Source organism: Schistocerca serialis, chromosome 10, assembly GCF_023864345.2.
Source record: "Schistocerca serialis cubense isolate TAMUIC-IGC-003099 chromosome 10, iqSchSeri2.2, whole genome shotgun sequence".
Taxonomy (NCBI): domain Eukaryota; kingdom Metazoa; phylum Arthropoda; class Insecta; order Orthoptera; family Acrididae; genus Schistocerca; species Schistocerca serialis.
In genome coordinates this window covers 135,295,247-135,312,352 of record NC_064647.1, presented here as the reverse complement: position 1 = coordinate 135,312,352, position 17,106 = coordinate 135,295,247, and the positions used below count along the sequence as shown (strand labels likewise).

Here is a 17,106-nt window from a genome sequence, read left to right as displayed (position 1 = left end):
GTCGAATGGCGCTAGCTGCGCAGCATTTGTGCACCGCCGCCGGCAGTGTCAGCCAGTTTGCCGTGGCATACGGAGCTCCATCGCAGTCTTTAACACTGGAAGCATGCCGCGACAGCGTGGACGTGAACCGTATGTGCAGTTGACGGACTTTGAGCGAGGGCGTATAGTGGGCATGCGGGAGGCCGGGTGGACGTACCGCCGAATTGCTCAACACGTGGGGCGTGAGGTCTCCACAGTACATCGATGTTGTCGCCAGTGGTCGGCGGAAGGTGCACGTGCCCGTCGACCTGGGACCGGACCGCAGCGACGCACGGATGCACGCCAAGACCGTAGGATCCTACGCAGTGCCGTAGGGGACCGCACCGCCTCTTCCCAGCAAATTAGGGACACTGTTGCTCCTGGGGTATCGGCGAGGACCATTCGCAACCGTCTCCATGAAGCTGGGCTACGGTCCCGCACACCGTTAGGCCGTCTTCCGCTCACGCCCCAACATCGTGCAGCCCGCCTCCAGTGGTGTCGCGACAGGCGTGAATGGAGGGACGAATGGAGACGTGTCGTCTTCAGCGATGAGAGTCGCTTCTGCCTTGGTGCCAATGATGGTCGTATGCGTGTTTGGCGCCGTGCAGGTGAGCGCCACAATCAGGACTGCATACGACCGAGGCACACAGGGCCAACACCCGGCATCATGGTGTGGGGAGCGATTTCCTACACTGGCCGTACACCACTGTTGATCGTCGAGGGGACACTGAATAGTGCACGGTACATCCAAACCGTCATCGAACCCATCGTTCTACCATTCCTAGACCGGCAAGGGAACTTGCTGTTCCAACAGGACAATGCACGTCCGCATGTATCCCGTGCCACCCAACGTGCTCTAGAAGGTGTAAGTCAACTACCCTGGCCAGCAAGATACCCCAGGAGCAACAGTGTCCCTAATTTGCTGGGAAGAGGCGGTGCGGTCCCCTACGGCACTGCGTAGGATCCTACGGTCTTGGCGTGCATCCGTGCGTCGCTGCGGTCCGGTCCCAGGTCGACGGGCACGTGCACCTTCCGCCGACCACTGGCGACAACATCGATGTACTGTGGAGACCTCACGCCCCACATGTTGAACAATTCGGCGGTACGTCCACCCGGCCTCCCGCATGCCCACTATACGCCCTCGCTCAAAGTCCGTCAACTGCACATACGGTTCACGTCCACGCTGTCGCGGCATGCTACCAGTGTTAAAGACTGCGATGGAGCTCCGTATGCCACGGCAAACTGGCTGACACTGACGGCGGCGGTGCACAAATGCTGCGCAGCTAGCGCCATTCGACGGCCAACACCGCGGTTCCTGGTGTGTCCGCTGTGCCGTGCGTGTGATCATTGCTTGTACAGCCCTCTCGCAGTGTCCGGAGCAAGTATGGTGGGTCTGACACACCGGTGTCAATGTGTTCTTTTTTCCATTTCCAGGAGTGTATGCAGATTAAACTAGTTACTTCGTTTCTACAGCACCTATAGCAGTAATCATACTAACTTAAACGTATCTCTGCCATGGCGATTCATTAACGGATTTGCAATTAAGATTGTGCTTTATCTGTAGTGGCAATATTCTGTGGCAGTAAGAGATGGGGGTTGTAAGACAAAGAGCACAGAAAAACTGACAGTTGTAGCTCAGTGGGCAGTGAAGAGATGCGTGGGAACTACTAGGAAAGATGGAAGTACAAACAAGTGTATATGTTTGTAGCGACGGATGAAATCACGACCACGGTGGATGTGTACAGCTGAAGCTTTGTTCAGCAGTGGATGGCAGTTGGCTGATTATTATTATTTTGAATTCAATTAACATGTGTGGTGCCGAGTCCGCATTCGATTCGCAGGGTGAATTTCTCGGAAATGAGTGGCCTGTTGAGATTAGTATTTTAACCACGTTTGATTCCACTGGAGGGGTTGTGCACACAGACTGTAACAAATTTCAGAAAAGGATAAGGAATCCAGCAATAAGACGCAAGTACGGTCTCTGTCTTTGCTCCAGATCTACATTTCAACTACAGAATAGCTATCTTCAGTGCACTGAAACCGAATCATACAGGCTGTCCCACAAATGCTGCGACAAACTTCGAGGAGTTGTAAGGGGTGTCTTGAGGAATAAATCTAGGATAAGCATCTGTGTACGGAAAGATCATCCATCGACGCTACAGAGCGTCGAAGCTATGGGCGCTGTCGCCTGCTGTTAGGCAACCCCTTCGGCAGCAAACGTGGCTTTGTGCGCTGACGTACCGTGGCCGGAACATCTCGCAATGTTGTTTGTTATTGAGCGAGACGATGTAGTTAGCTGATGCGTAGAATTACCTTGTCTCTTATGAATGCTGTGTTACCACTGTATCCAGAGAAAAATAAACTGCGGATGGAAACCCGTGTCCAAGGCAACAGAGCATCGCATTCGTAGGAGACAAGGCCTGTCTGTGCACCAACTAATTCCATTTTCTTCAATGGCTATCGTGGCAGTCAGACGCGATCACTGAATAACAAACAACATTGCAAGATGTTCCGTCTGTGGTGCATCAGCGTACAATAACTTCAACGCTCTGTTGCGTCCTCGGATGAAGTTCCTGGACACGGGTTCTTGTCCTTGAATTGTTCTTCAACACTTCCTCCTCAACCACTCGAAGCTTATAGTAACATTTCTGGAACACCGGGTATAGACTCGTTCTAGCTTCTGACCACACATGTTATTTACGAGGGTTGGAACTTTAATGCAATGCACTCCGTCTTCAGGCCACAAGTGGCCCATCGGGACCATCCGACCGCCGTGTCATCCTCAGATGAGTACGCAGATAAAAGGGGTGTGTGGTCAGCACACCGCTCTCCCAGTCCTTATGATGGTTTTCTTTTACCGGAACCGCTACTATTCGATCGGGTAGCTCCTCAATTGGCATCACGAGGCTGAGTGCAACCCGAAAAATGGCAACAGCACATGGCGGCCTGGGTGGTCACCCATCCAAGTGCCGACCACGCCCGACAGCGCTTAACTTCGGTGATTTGACGGGAATCGGTGTATCCACTGCGGCAAGGCCGTTGCCATTACGTCTTTCTGATATCATTACTTATTAGGAAGTTGCAATGGTCACAGCAATATCGTACAATATAGATACGTGTTTTAAAGTTTTACTGACCTTCAAAGTTGTCACCAGCATTATGTATAATATGCTGCCAGCGACGTAGAATACTCTTAGCAGTGCCAGTTGTGTTGAAAGTTCGAGCGGTGCGGTCTATTGCAGTTCTGAAGCTATGCTGTTCATTTTTGGAACACAACCTACGACGAGCTTAGAGACAGAAGCGATGACACTTTCTGCAGGACCTGATCATCATTTTGCAGGACAATGATCAAGCACGTACAGTGCAAGCTGTTACTGATTTGTTCGACCGATGGGGCTGCTAAGTGCTATACCACCTACTGCAATCCCCTGACTGAAGCCCTCGTGAGTTCAACTCGATTTCTAAACTGAAGGAAACACTTCACGGCATTCGCTTCAGAACTGCTACAAATTCGTCGGGCAATAGACGGCGCCGATCGAACTGTCAACACAACTGGCACTGCTAAGAGTATCCTACAACTTCCACATCGCTGCCAATGGGTTATACACAATGCTGGTGACTACTCTGATGGTCAGTAAAACTTTGAAACACGTATCTATTTTGTAAGAGCTGTAAACAAATAGTTGCCACTATTAAAGTTCCAACCCTCGTATTATTCGACTTCAAGTTAGAATCTGACAATGAACCTTCTAAAGTCGTATAATAACATGTGTGATCGAATGTTTGATGAGTCCTTATGATTCGGTTTAAATGCACTGAAGCTGTTCAATTGCTGGACTCGCAAATTCAATCTGTTTTCATTGCAGAATAAAACTACAGAATGGATCTGCGACTGACAGCTGAATTCCTTACCCTTTTTTTAGGTTAGCATTGTAATAAATTTTTAATGCAGGCAACTGGAATTTACTGTTTTCTTCATCTCTGGTTTTGTTTCACGCAGAAATTAATCTCGCGGCGTCGTTGCGTTGCCAATAACAAAATCTTTGACAGACGTGGCTTCATTCATAATGCGGTATTAATTGTAGTTTTATACGTGCTCGTGGTTATTGCATTCCGCATCGTTCAGCCCGTCCTCCTTGTCCCCATCACCACCACCAGCTATTTATGTGGCCGTATAATTCGCGTCAAAATGCTGACGACAGATACGCCGCATCAAAGTACGTATCTACACCGCTGAGCAGTACTTAAGGCCGTTAGGTAACATTCGCTTGATGTTTTACTGCCAAGTAACGTAGCCCGATGAAGGGTGGTCCACGCATAGAAAGAATTGCTACTCAGTGATGCAGACCTTACTTGAAAGAAGTATGCAAGGAGAGAAACGTAAATGACACTTTTGTTCAAAGACTGCAGTCACCGCGATTTGAGATGGTTCCTTGTACATTACAAAAGGGAAGTGGGAGGGGGGGGGGCATAGTTCTTAACAGGGCGTGTGGTCACCCTGGACGGCAACCTATACTCTGCAAGGTGTACCCGCGAGTACCACAAGGTTGGTAAGATGTTTTTATGACAGAGTTTTCCATTTCTCCACCAGCGCTGCATAGTCGTTGGGCCACGTGGACCCGCTTGCAATACGTCTCCCCAGTGCGCCCCACAAGTGCTCGATATCGGGGAACGGGCAGTCCAGCCCATTCGCATCTTCTCATACCAAGAGCTACTCCACCTGCGCTGTCATCATTATAAATAAACTGATGGCTGAATGCACCCCTGAAAAGACGCACATGGTGAAGGAGTAATGTGACACAACAACGTTGTCCAGTAAGGGCACCATGTTCAGAGATGTTGATCTCGGTGTGGCCATGCAATACATCATTATGTACTGAAGAGCCAGAGAAAGTGGTACATCTGCCTAATATAGTGTAGGGCCCCCGCGAGCACACAGAAATGGTCGCAACACGACTTGGCATGGACTCGACTAAAGTCTGAAGTCGTTCTGCAGGGAACTGCCACCTTGAATCCTGCAGGGTTGTCAATAAATCCGTAAGAGTGCGAGAGGGCGGAGATCTCTTGTGAACAGCACGTTGCAAGGCATCCCAGATATGCTCAATAAAGTTTATGTCTGGGAAGTTTGGTGGCCAGTGGAAGTGTTTAAACTGAGGAGACTGTTCCTGAAGGCATTCTGTAGCAATTCTGGACGTGTGGGGTGTCGCTTTGTCCTGTTGGAATTGCCCAAGTCCGTCGGAATATAGAATGGACATGAATGGATGCAGATGATCAGGCACGATCCTTATGTACGTGTCACCTGACAGAGTCGTACCTAGACGTATCAGGAGTCCCATATCACTCCAACTCCACACGCCCCACACCATTACAATGTCTCCACCAGCTTTAATAGTCCCCTGCTGACATGCAGCGTCCATGGATTCATGAGGTTGTGTCGATACCCGCACACGTCCATTCGCTTGATACAATTTCAAACGAGACTCGTCCGACCAAGCAATATTTTTCCAGTCCAATGTTGGTGTGAACGGGCCCAGGTGAGGCGTAAAGTTTTGTGTCGAGCAGTAAACAAGGCAACACGAGTGGGCCTTTGGCTCCGAAAGTCCATATCGATTATGTTTCGTTGAGTGGTTCGGACGCTGACACTTGTTGATGGCCCAGCACAGAAATCTGCAGCAATTTGCAGAAGGGCTGCACTTCTGTCCTTGGTCCCTTTGTTGCAGGATCATTTTCTGGCCGCTGCGATGTCGGAGATTTGATGTTTTACCGGATTCCTTATGTTCACGGTACACTCGTGAAATGGTCGTATGGGATTAATCCCCACTACATCGCTTCCTGGGCGATGCTGTGTTCCATCGCTCTTGCGCCGACTATAACACCACGTTCAAACTCACATAAATCTCGATAACCTGCCACTATAGCAGCAGTAACCGATCTAACAACTGCACCAGACACTTGTTGTCTTACATAGGCGTTGCTAACCGCAGCGCCATATTCTGCCTGTTTACATATGCCTGTATTTGAATACGCAAGTCTATACCAGTATCTTTGGCGCTTCAGTGTATTTGCATACAGCAAAACTCCTGGATCGCTAAAACGATCATGTTCGACAACGCTTAATGCAACATCGCATGGCGAGAGGGGGAACACATAATGCAGTTGTCAACAGCGTTTGGTGGAGATGTTTATCGCCCTTACCCAAGAACTCCTTACCAGCTCGTGGTCGCGTTCTCGTTTCCTGAGCACAGGGTCCCGGGCTCCGTTCCCGGCGGTGTCAGGGTTTTTCAACTGCATCGTCATCGTTCCTGAAAGTGGCGACATTGGACTGATCAGAGGTTGGGAATTTCTACGGGCGCTGATAACCGCACAGTTGAGCGCCCCACAAACCAAACATAATCATCATCATCATCACCATCGTACTTACCAGCCTTGTGGCCACCATCGGAGGACGTTGCCGAGCACCCATTGCTGTCCCTGGTGATCACACACCCCACTAAGCACCATGTCCCGCCTTCTCTAGGCTACGGGGGGCCATCGTCAATCACGATGATTTCACTGTAACTACGAGGTGCATTCAAGTTGTAAGGCCTCTGATTTTTTTTCTCCGGACTGGAAAGAGATAGAAACATGCGCATTGTTTTAAAATGAGGCCGCGTTCATTGTCAATACGCCCCAGAGATGGCAGCACCGTACGGCAGATGGAATTTTACCACCAGCGGCGAGAATGAGAACTGTTTTAAATACTTAAAATGGCGACGTTTTCCTTACTTGAACAGTGTGCAATCATTCGTTTTCTGAATTTGCGTGGTGTGAAACCAATTGAAATTCATCGACAGTTGAAGGAGACATGTGGTGATGGAGTTATGGATGTGTCGAAAGTACGTTCATGGGTGCGACAGTTTAATGAAGGCAGAACATCGTGTGACAACAGACCGAAACAATCTCGGGCACGCACAAGCCGGTCTGACGACACGATAGAGAAAGTGGAGGGATTTGTTTTGGGGGATCGCCGAATGACTGTTGAACAGATTGCCTCCAGAGTTGGCATTTCTGTGGGTTCTGTGCACACAATCCTGCATGACGACCTGAAAATGCGAAAACTGTCATCCAGGTGGGTGCCACGAATGCTGACGGACGACCACATGGCTGTCGTGTGGCATGTTGCCGAGCAATGTTGTTGCGCAACGACAGCATGAACGGGCCTTTCTTTTCGTCGGTTGTGACAATGGATGAGACGTGGATGCCATTTTTCAATCCAGAAACAAAGCGCCAGTCAGCTCGTTGGAAGCACACAGATTCACCGCCACCAAAAAAATTTCGGGTAACCGCCAGTGCTGAAAAAATGATGGTGTCCATGTTCTGGGGCAGCGAGGGCGTAATCCTAACCCATTGCGTTCCAAAGGGCACTACGGGAACTGGTGCATCCTACGACAATGTTTTGAAGAACAAATTCCTTCCTGCACTGCAACAAAAACGTCCGGGAAAGGCTGCGTGTGTGCTGTTTCACCAAGACAACGCACCCGCACATCGAGCTAACGTTACGCAACAGTTTCTTCGTGATAACAACTTTGAAGTGATTCCTCATGCTCCCTACTCACCTGACGTGGCTCCTAGTGACTCTTGGCTTTTTCCAACAATGAAAGACACTCTCCGTGGCCGCACATTCACCAGCCGTGCTGCTATTGCCTCAGCGATTTTCCAGTGGTCAAAACAGACTCCTAAAGAAGCCTTCGCCGCTGCCATGGAATCATGGCGTCAGCGTTGTGAAAAATGTGTACGTCTGCAGGGCGATTACGTCGAGAAGTAACGCCGGTTTCATCGATTTCGGGTGAGTAGTTAATTAGAAAAAAAATCGGAGGCTTTAGAACTAGAATGCACCTCGTACTGTGTTATAACTAAATTGTCGTTAATCTTTGTGTCATTGTGTACTTCTTTCACTTACGTTCTGTTCTATTCTGCGGCAATTCATTCTATGTATGGTTCAGATTTCATCGAGCTGTGTTACTTGGCAGTGACACATCATGCGAAAGTTACTTTCGTCCTTAATTTTTAGCCACCAGTGTGCCCACAGCAGCGTGGGAAACAGATGAATTGTGGCTACTGCGAAGATTACACAATATCGGCTAATGTTCGTAAGAAGCAAATGTTTACGGTTACGTTCCAGCACACACTTCACAACTGCTTGCGGAACATAAACTAATGTTTCATTGAAGGACATTAGAAAATGTTAAACTAATGAACGTTGCACCATCATGAAGGGCAGCGGCGATGAGTGGTGTGACTTTATTAAACCAAACAACCATTCCTTTCAAGATGACTTCTCCTTCGCGTCCAGAAACAACTTCCTTTATTGCTTCTTCGAAGTACAAGTTGAACAGCAGTGACGAAAATCTCCAACATGTAACGGAACATCTCCTCTAGCATTACTTTTCCTTCAGTCTGGAACCGCGCGACCGCTCCGGTCGCAGGTTCGAATCCTGCTTCGGGCATGGATGTGTGTGGTGTTCTTAGGTTAGTTAGGTTTAAGTAGTTCTACGTTCTAGGGGACTGATGACCTCAGATGTTAAGTCCCATAGTGCTCAGAGCCATTTTTTGAACCTCAACAGCAGTTGTCGGTGCCACTATTATTTTTCGAATTTTGGACAGGTCAATATTATCTCAGCTGCTTTCCTGAAAACTTTCATGTAATTTTATACACAATATGTCATATTTCAAGCTAAAATTTACCAAAAGAATTACTTTATTTTCGATTTACAATCGATAAATACTAGCTCTAAATGTACAGTTAAAATGTTTTTTTAGAAACATTTGAAATTATGAAATATTTGTCACACTTAAAATATCTGTAATTAATTACGCAATCTAGTACTGTTTGTTCTGTTTATTTCTGTATTCATTTATGACATAATAATCAAAATTAATAGAAATTCATTTGTCAAGAGAAATTGTTAACCTTTTGGAATACGGTTATTACCGCAGAGTGAAGTAGTAGAAAGCATGATTCTGATGAGATCGGACGTATTTTTGTATCTTGGGCGAACAATGTAATTTCGCTGTGTTAATGCGAAATTCAAAAGACTATATAATATACCAAAATGTGACAAAATATAATAACGTAACAACAAAAATTCTGCAACAACAGTCCTAGAATTTATTTTGATCAATTCAACTATGAGCACCTAAAACGTCAGATTTTCAGCTTCAAGCATCAGACTCCTTTCGCTGTCTTCGAATCACAAATAACCTTACACTAGTATTAGGTGCTCATCTGCGCTTTCAGGTGTCTGGGGCGACTCAGAACCATACTCCATTCGACTACCAATTTGCGTCTGAAACTACACAAGCACACGACACCAAAATTTTCTCATATCTAGGAGCTACCGCGCCAGTACCGCCTAACAACGCCTCTATCCTTGCGAACGCGCTCAGTTTGCCCAGGAAGAGCGCCCACAAGTTTCCATACGTACCAGCACGCTCCAGCTCCAGATTCTTTAAAAAGTCGAATTCCCATGTATGAAACAGCCGGCGGCCGGAGTGGCCGTGCCGTTCTAGGCGCTACAGTCTGGAGCCGAGCGACCGCTACGGTCGCAGGTTCGAATCCTGCCTTGGGCATGAATGTGTGTGATGTCCTTAGGTTAGTTAGGTTTAATTAGTTCTAAGTTCTAGGCGACTGATGACCTCAGAAGTTAAGTCGCATAGTGCTCAGAGCCATTTGAACCATTTTCTGAAACAGCCTTAGACATCTAATTAGAAATGAATTAATGTGTTAAACATTTGATAATAAGAATGTAAAACTTGTCTGGTTGAAGACTCTAAACCTTAATTGTTTTAATAAAGGATACATCATCTGTTGAAGACTGCATTGTGCTTTACTAAAATAGTGCTGTTAACTATTAAATTTTGGCCGTAAACCATTATCAAGTACATTTGCTTCTTCTTGTTTCTCTTGCTTATGCCTTAGTCCCGCAGTTTTCACAGTGTCGGCATTGTTATAATCGGATTTGGCATGGTTAATCTGAGGGGGTGACTGGATGCCCTTCCTGCCACCCCCTGTACCCCAAGGATGGAATCACTGTACCCCAGCTGTCTGCATTTAGTGTAAATCATAAAATAGTGCAAGTGTGTATCAAATGTCTGCAAGTGGTGTAACTGATGCAGGACGTGGGAACCAGCCCGGTATTCAGCTGGTGGGATGTGGAAAACCACCTGAAAACCACATCTATGCTGGCCGGCACACCGGCCCTCGTCGTTAATCCGCTGGGCGGATTCGATCCAAGGCCATCGCGCCTACCCGAGTCCAGGAAGCAGCGCATTAGTACTGTCAGCTAACCTGGCGGGTCTGGTGTGTTACATACCGTACTCGTCACATTCTTGTATGTCACATACATAAAACCAGAAGTCGTTCTGCAGCGTTACTTAGTGTGTCACTTACAGTCTATTACGTGGGAGTACGACGATTTTTATAAAGTACAATACAGCCTACAACTGACAATGTACTCTTTTCTTTTTAAAAAAAATTCGGTTCTTGGTTTCAGATTATGTTTGATGTTTGTTGCAAATCGCTGAGTGGTATCATTATCAGACACTGGATGGGTAGAGTCTGGGTAAATTGTATTCCGTTTTTAGGAAAGCTAGTGTTTTTTGCGCATATCAACGTTACATATCTATGAACTGTCTGTCGCGCAGTGATATAATTTTGCTTGTAAATTCAGTGGTATATGTCGATACTGTTTTCAATGTGTTCCGAATGTAGTCAGTGGTAAAGAGGTAATCAATTAAAACTTCATGCATCGGCATTACGAAAAAAGAAAATACACTCCTGGAAATTGAAATAAGAACACCGTGAATTCATTGTCCCAGGAAGGGGAAACTTTATTGACACATTCCTGGGGTCAGATACATCACATGATCACACTGAAAGAACCACAGGCACATAGAGACAGGCAACAGAGCATGCACAATGTCGGCACTAGTACAGTGTATATCCACCTTTCGCAGCAATGCAGGCTGCTATTCTCCCATGGAGACGATCGTAGAGATGCTGGATGTAGTCCTGTGGAACGGCTTGCCATGCCATTTCCACCTGGCGCCTCAGTTGGACCAGCGTTCGTGCTGGACGTGCAGACCGCGTGAGACGACGCTTCATCCAGTCCCAAACATGCTCAATGGGGGACAGATCCGGAGATCTTGCTGGCCAGGGTAGTTGACTTACACCTTCTAGAGCACGTTGGGTGGCACGGGATACATGCGGACGTGCATTGTCCTGTTGGAACAGCAAGTTCCCTTGCCGGTCTAGGAATGGTAGAACGATGGGTTTGGATGTACCGTGCACTATTCAGTGTCCCCTCGACGATCACCAGTGGTGTACGGCCAGTGTAGGAGATCGCTCCCCACACCATGATGCCGGGTGTTGGCCCTGTGTGCCTCGGTCGTATGCAGTCCTGATTGTGGCGCTCACCTGCACGGCGCCAAGCACGCATACGACCATCATTGGCACCAAGGCAGAAGCGACTCTCATCGCTGAAGACGACACGTCTCCATTCGTCCCTCCATTCACGCCTGTCGCGACACCACTGGAGGCGGGCTGCACGATGTTGGGGCGTGAGCGGAAGACGGCCTAACGGTGTGCGGGACCGTAGCCCAGCTTCATGGAGACGGTTGCGAATGGTCCTCGCCGATACCCCAGGAGCAACAGTGTCCCTAATTTGCTGGGAAGTGGCAGTGCGGTCCCCTACGGCACTGCGTAGGATCCTACGGTCTTGGCGTGCATCCGTGCGTCGCTGCGGTCCGGTCCCAGATCGACGGGCACGTGCACCTTCCGCTGACCACTGGCGACAACATCGATGTACTGTGGAGACCTCACGCCCCACGTGTTGAGCAATTCGGCGGTACGTCCACCCGGCCTCCCGCATGCCCACTACACGCCCTCGCTCAAAGTCCGTCAACTGCACATACGGTTCACGTCCACGCTGTCGCGGCATGCTACCAGTGTTAAAGACTGCGATGGAGCTCCGTATGCCACGGCAAACTGGCTGACACTGACGGCGGCGGTGCACAAATGCTGCGCAGCTAGCGCCATTCGACGGCCAACACCGCGGTTCCTGGTGTGTCCGCTGTGCCGTGCGTGTGATCATTGCTTGTACAGCCCTCTCGCAGTGTCCGGAGCAAGTATGGTGGGTCTGACACACCGGTGTCAATGTGTTCTTTTTTCCATTTCCAGGAGTGTATATTAGCGCAAATGAAAAAGTGCAAGTCGGCGACGTATGTCATCTCACAAGAATCAAGAAATATACCTTTCGCCTGAACACACTCCACGGAAATGGATGAGGGAAGCCAGTAGGCAGCTGCAAATGACATAAACATCTTTCAGCAAGACGCAGTACCCGTGCACTGGGGTATGGAGTTTTGCCCGTTTTCGCAGAAACGGTTCCAGAACTCATAATGCGCATCTCTAACATGCTGGCCACTGTAATACCATACATGCTTCAGAATGTATAGCATGACGTGAATTCTCTCCTACATCTGGTCCACGAGACTAAGGACAATCCTATGGAATAGCAATAAATATGTAAACTTACTTAACTGTCTTTTACATTCTCCGTTATTCTCGATATATCGCTATGCATTACATAGTTATAGCCGTTTGTGGCGTCTATACTCGTTTTGAATTATCGCGTATTTGTTTATCATCACATTTAATCAAAAATGGTTCAAATGGCTCTGAGCACTATGGGACTCAACTGCTGAGGTCATTGGTCCCCTAGAACTGAGAACTAGTTAAACCTAACTAACCTAAGGACATCACAAACATCCATGCCCGAGGCAGGATTCGAACCTGCGACCGTAGCGGTCTTGCGGTTCCAGCCTGCAGCGCCTTTAACCGCACGGCCACTTCGACCGGCTCACATTTAATCCCTTTGTTTATATTTTCATAATTTGCTCAAATAAATAAATGTGGAGAGAGAGAAGAGCTTTGTCGTAGTTTAGCTTCTTTCTCAAGTGATTAATAAGGGGAATCTATACTCTATTTCTATACAGTTTGAGATTCATTTTTTTTTCCTCCCTCCAGTCTCCTCCAACATTATTTATTTCTCCGAAGAGTATTTTCCAGGCCACTTCAGCAAATACTATATCTTCTCGAGGTCAATTTAGAGAATGTTACATGAGGATCAGTTTCGCTTTAGGAACTGAGAGGGCATTCTGAAGTTACGTTTTATAATGGAAGCAAGACTTGAGAGTAACTGAAGACATGCGCGGAAAAATGGGCAAACCCACGATTGTAAAAACTTAGGGAAAAGTGTTGCCATATTTTGGCGGGTACGGGAACTATCAAAATTGACACTTCCTGGCAGATTAAAACTGTGTGCCCGACCGAGACTCGAACTCGGGACCTTTGCCTTTCGCGGGCAAGTGCTCTACCATCTGAGCTACCGAAGCATGACTCAAGCCCCGTACTCACAGCTTTACTTCTGTCAGTACCTCATCTCCTACCTTCCAAACTTTACAGAAGCTCTCCTGCGGACCTTGCAGAACTGCACTCCTGAAAGAAAGGATATTGCGGAGACATGGCTTAGCCACAGCCTGGGGGATGTTTCCAGAATGAGATTTTCACTCTGCAGCGGAGTGTGCGCTGATATGAAACTTCCTGGCAGATTAAAACTGTGTGCCCGACCGAGACTCGAACTCGGGACCTTTGCCTTTCGCGGGCAAGTGCTCTACCATCTGAGCTACCCAAGCACGACTCACGCCCGGTACTCACAGCTTTACTTCTGCCAGTATCTCGTCTCCTACCTTCCAAACTTTACAGAAGCTCTCCTGCGAACCTTGCAGAACTAGCGCTCCTGAAAGAAAGGATGTTGCGGAGACAAGGCTTAACCACAGCCTGGGGGATGTATCGGTCGGGCACACAGTTTTAATCTGTCAGGAAGTTTCATATCACCCACACTCCGTTGCAGAGTGAAAATCTCATTCTGGAATCATCAAAATTGACATTGGTCTCACTCCTAAATATCACTTAGGGATGAGACCAGTGTCAATTTTCATAGTTCTCGTACCCAGCAACAGATGGCAACACTCATTTCTAAGCTTATGCATTTGCAAGTCTTTCCCAATTCTTCACAAAATACACGTAAAATGTACAGAAAGACGGGCAGTATACCATATTTACAAAAAGCAAGTGCGGGAAATAATAATGGAAAACAAGAACCAAGCTCTCGGATCAAAAAGGGTGCAAGGCAGAGCTGTAATCTTTCGCACCTACCGTTCAGTGGAAATGGAAATGAGCGTACGGCACTGTGGACCGGGAGTCCCCCATTCGGGGAAGTTCGGTCGACGTCACACTGGGCGACTTGCGGGTCCTATATATCGAAGAAGCACTGACGGAAACAAACAAAAAATGCTTCTAGTGAAAGGGTGTCAGTAAAAAAAAAAAAAACACGCTGATAACATTGATGTCGTCTTTGAAAGTGAGGAAGGAGTGCAGGGCTGAAGGAAGAGACTAATGACCGCGCGGTATGGATTAAGAATAAAGCGAAGAAAGCCGAAAGTCTCGGCGAGTGTGAGAAATAAGATTACTGATGACATCTAAATTTGGGGACCACGAACCAATGATAGATTGGTAGCAAAATAACAGATACAGTCGAAACAAAAAAGACAAAAAGAAAACAGACTAGCACAAGCGAAGAGGATATTTCTGGTCAAAAGAAGTCTACTACTATGAAACATCGGCTTTAATTAGAACAAGAAATTTCTGAGAATGCACCTTTGGAGTACAGCTTTGTATGGTAGTGAATCACGGGCTGAGGGAAAACCGGAACAGAAGAGACTCGAGGCGTTTGAGAAGCAATGCTACAGCAGGATTTTGAAAATTAGATGGACTGATAAGGAACGAGGAGATTATTCGCAAAATCGGTGAAGAGAGGAAAAAGTGGAAAACATTGACAAGAAAGAGGGAGAAGGTGATAGAACATTTGTTAAGACATGAAAGAATAATTCGATGATACTTCAGGGTGCTGTAGAAGGCAACACTGCACAACAAGACAGATATTGCAATATATCCAACAAATACTTTGGGAGCAAGTGATACCCTGAAACATTGAAGACATTGTCACAGGAGAGAAATCAACTCAGTTAATTGATAAACGAAGATAAATAAAAAACAAACACATTGGCTGACAAAAAATTTAAGCACTGTGAAGGCATGATTGAATGTCGTCACAACTTTGTACACATTGCATGGGGGCTTAATTATATTTTAATGCAAATAATTTTTAATTTTAGTTGCTGTATGTACGATTACGAAGTCTCGTAACCGGTTGGCCCTGACTAGTATTAGTACGCAATCTGACTGCATAAAATAACAACCAAGAATGAAAGGAAATTTCCGTTAACACAATTAATTAATTAAGTCCCCAGCAACTATAAAGCTACGAAACAAAAACACAAATGTAACTGTTCTGTGTGTGGAAGTGTGATTCAACGTACACATCTGGCACGGTTCTTCCTCAATAAGACAAGGTATTTTAAATACCATTTACACTGAATTAATTAAATAAAACCAGTAATACTATAATTGCACATAGAAACCAGAAATACAGTCTAATACAAGATGCTTTGTTGACTGAACCTATGACCAAGAGGCATTATTGTTTAAGACATTGAAATAATAAAAAAAAGGAATTTTTTACCTACATATATATTGACGAAAAGCACATTACAGCATCCCCAACCCAACAACATCTGGTGTCTAGCCCATCAAAACAATACTACAAGTTCTGAACAAGTACTCTCCATGGGAACTTCTCAACAACGACTCACCACTGCTACATCTCAACAAGCACTGCCTACTGCTACTTCTCAATAAGCACTCTCCACTACCACATCTCAACAAGCACTCTCCACCACGACTTCTCGATAAAAACTCTCCACTACGACTTCTCAGCAAGCACTGCCTACTACGACTTCTCAATAAGCACACTCCACCACGACTTCTCGATAAGCACTGCCAGTGGAGGCGGCTGAATAATACTCTTTGGCGCAATCTCTGGCGCTGTGGCTCAGTGTAGCCACCTTTCAACATATGAACACTTGTTGGGTATAAACCTGATTAGAAGTGCAGTTGTCGGTGACAGGTAGAACGCTCAACAAAGTGCATTAGTAGTTAAGGAATGAAAACATAAAACCAATTTTTAGAATGCATCAGTGTTGTTCGTCTCCAGTATTGTTACTAGGCCCAGTAGGGTATGTAAGGGTCGTGAACAGCATCAGAAGTGGAGTGATCACAGTTAATTACATGGAGACGTCGTATGACTGGTCAATGTGGATCTCGGAATATTCAATTCCCTAACGATTTGCAAAATGGAATTTTCCATGTGTCCAGCTCTAACTAACATTCCGCGTTGAGAGTCTGTTAGTTCCCGACATGCGGCCACAGTCACGTCGGAAAGTTTTTCACGTGAGTCACATGCGTACAAATGACAGCTGCGCAAATGCACTGCCCTGGTGTACGCAATACTACCACCGTCTGCATGTGTGCATATCGCTATCCCACGACATTTTCACCTCAGTGTAGGTGTGTGAACAGCATCGATTGTCGAGCGATCACTGTGAAGGACATGGAGGTGCCGTATAGTCGTGTGACACAGTGTGGTCATTGCCTGACAGAGTTTTAAATATGCCTCGTTGTGGGTCTACATTTGGCTGATTGATCGAATCATGCAGTACCCAATTTGGTAGGCATACGGATGTGACAGTGACACAAACCCAATGTTGGACTGTGTTGGAATGTTAGGGCAGGCATGCTGATTGTCCAGCCGACCATGTCTGATCACTGCGACGGATCGCATATTGTGCAACAAGCTCATTATAACTCCTTCACATATGTGCCTGCTATCAGTGAACAAGTAAAGGACTCTGTGCAACATTTTACGTCATTCCACACCATTGATCGGGGCGCTGACCAATTGCAGCTGTAGCGGCGCATCGAAAGCTAAGTACTAATTAATTGTTTGTGTATAGTGGTTTATTTAGAAACTTTAGTAGTCTTCAACCGGTGTTCTTGGTGTTTTCTGGTGAAATAATTTCAGAAGAAAT

At 46.7% G+C, this 17,106-nt stretch overlaps 1 protein-coding gene and 1 pseudogene across 1 annotated transcript in view; one reads left to right on the top strand and one right to left on the bottom strand.

Annotated features, from left to right (window-relative positions):
* LOC126424612 (uncharacterized) overlaps nt 1–17,106 on the top strand; it is a 646,994-nt gene that overhangs the window by 114,955 nt on the left and 514,933 nt on the right. The gene's annotated exons all lie outside the window — the stretch shown is intronic.
* On the bottom strand, nt 2,945–3,062 carry LOC126425397 (5S ribosomal RNA; annotated as a pseudogene).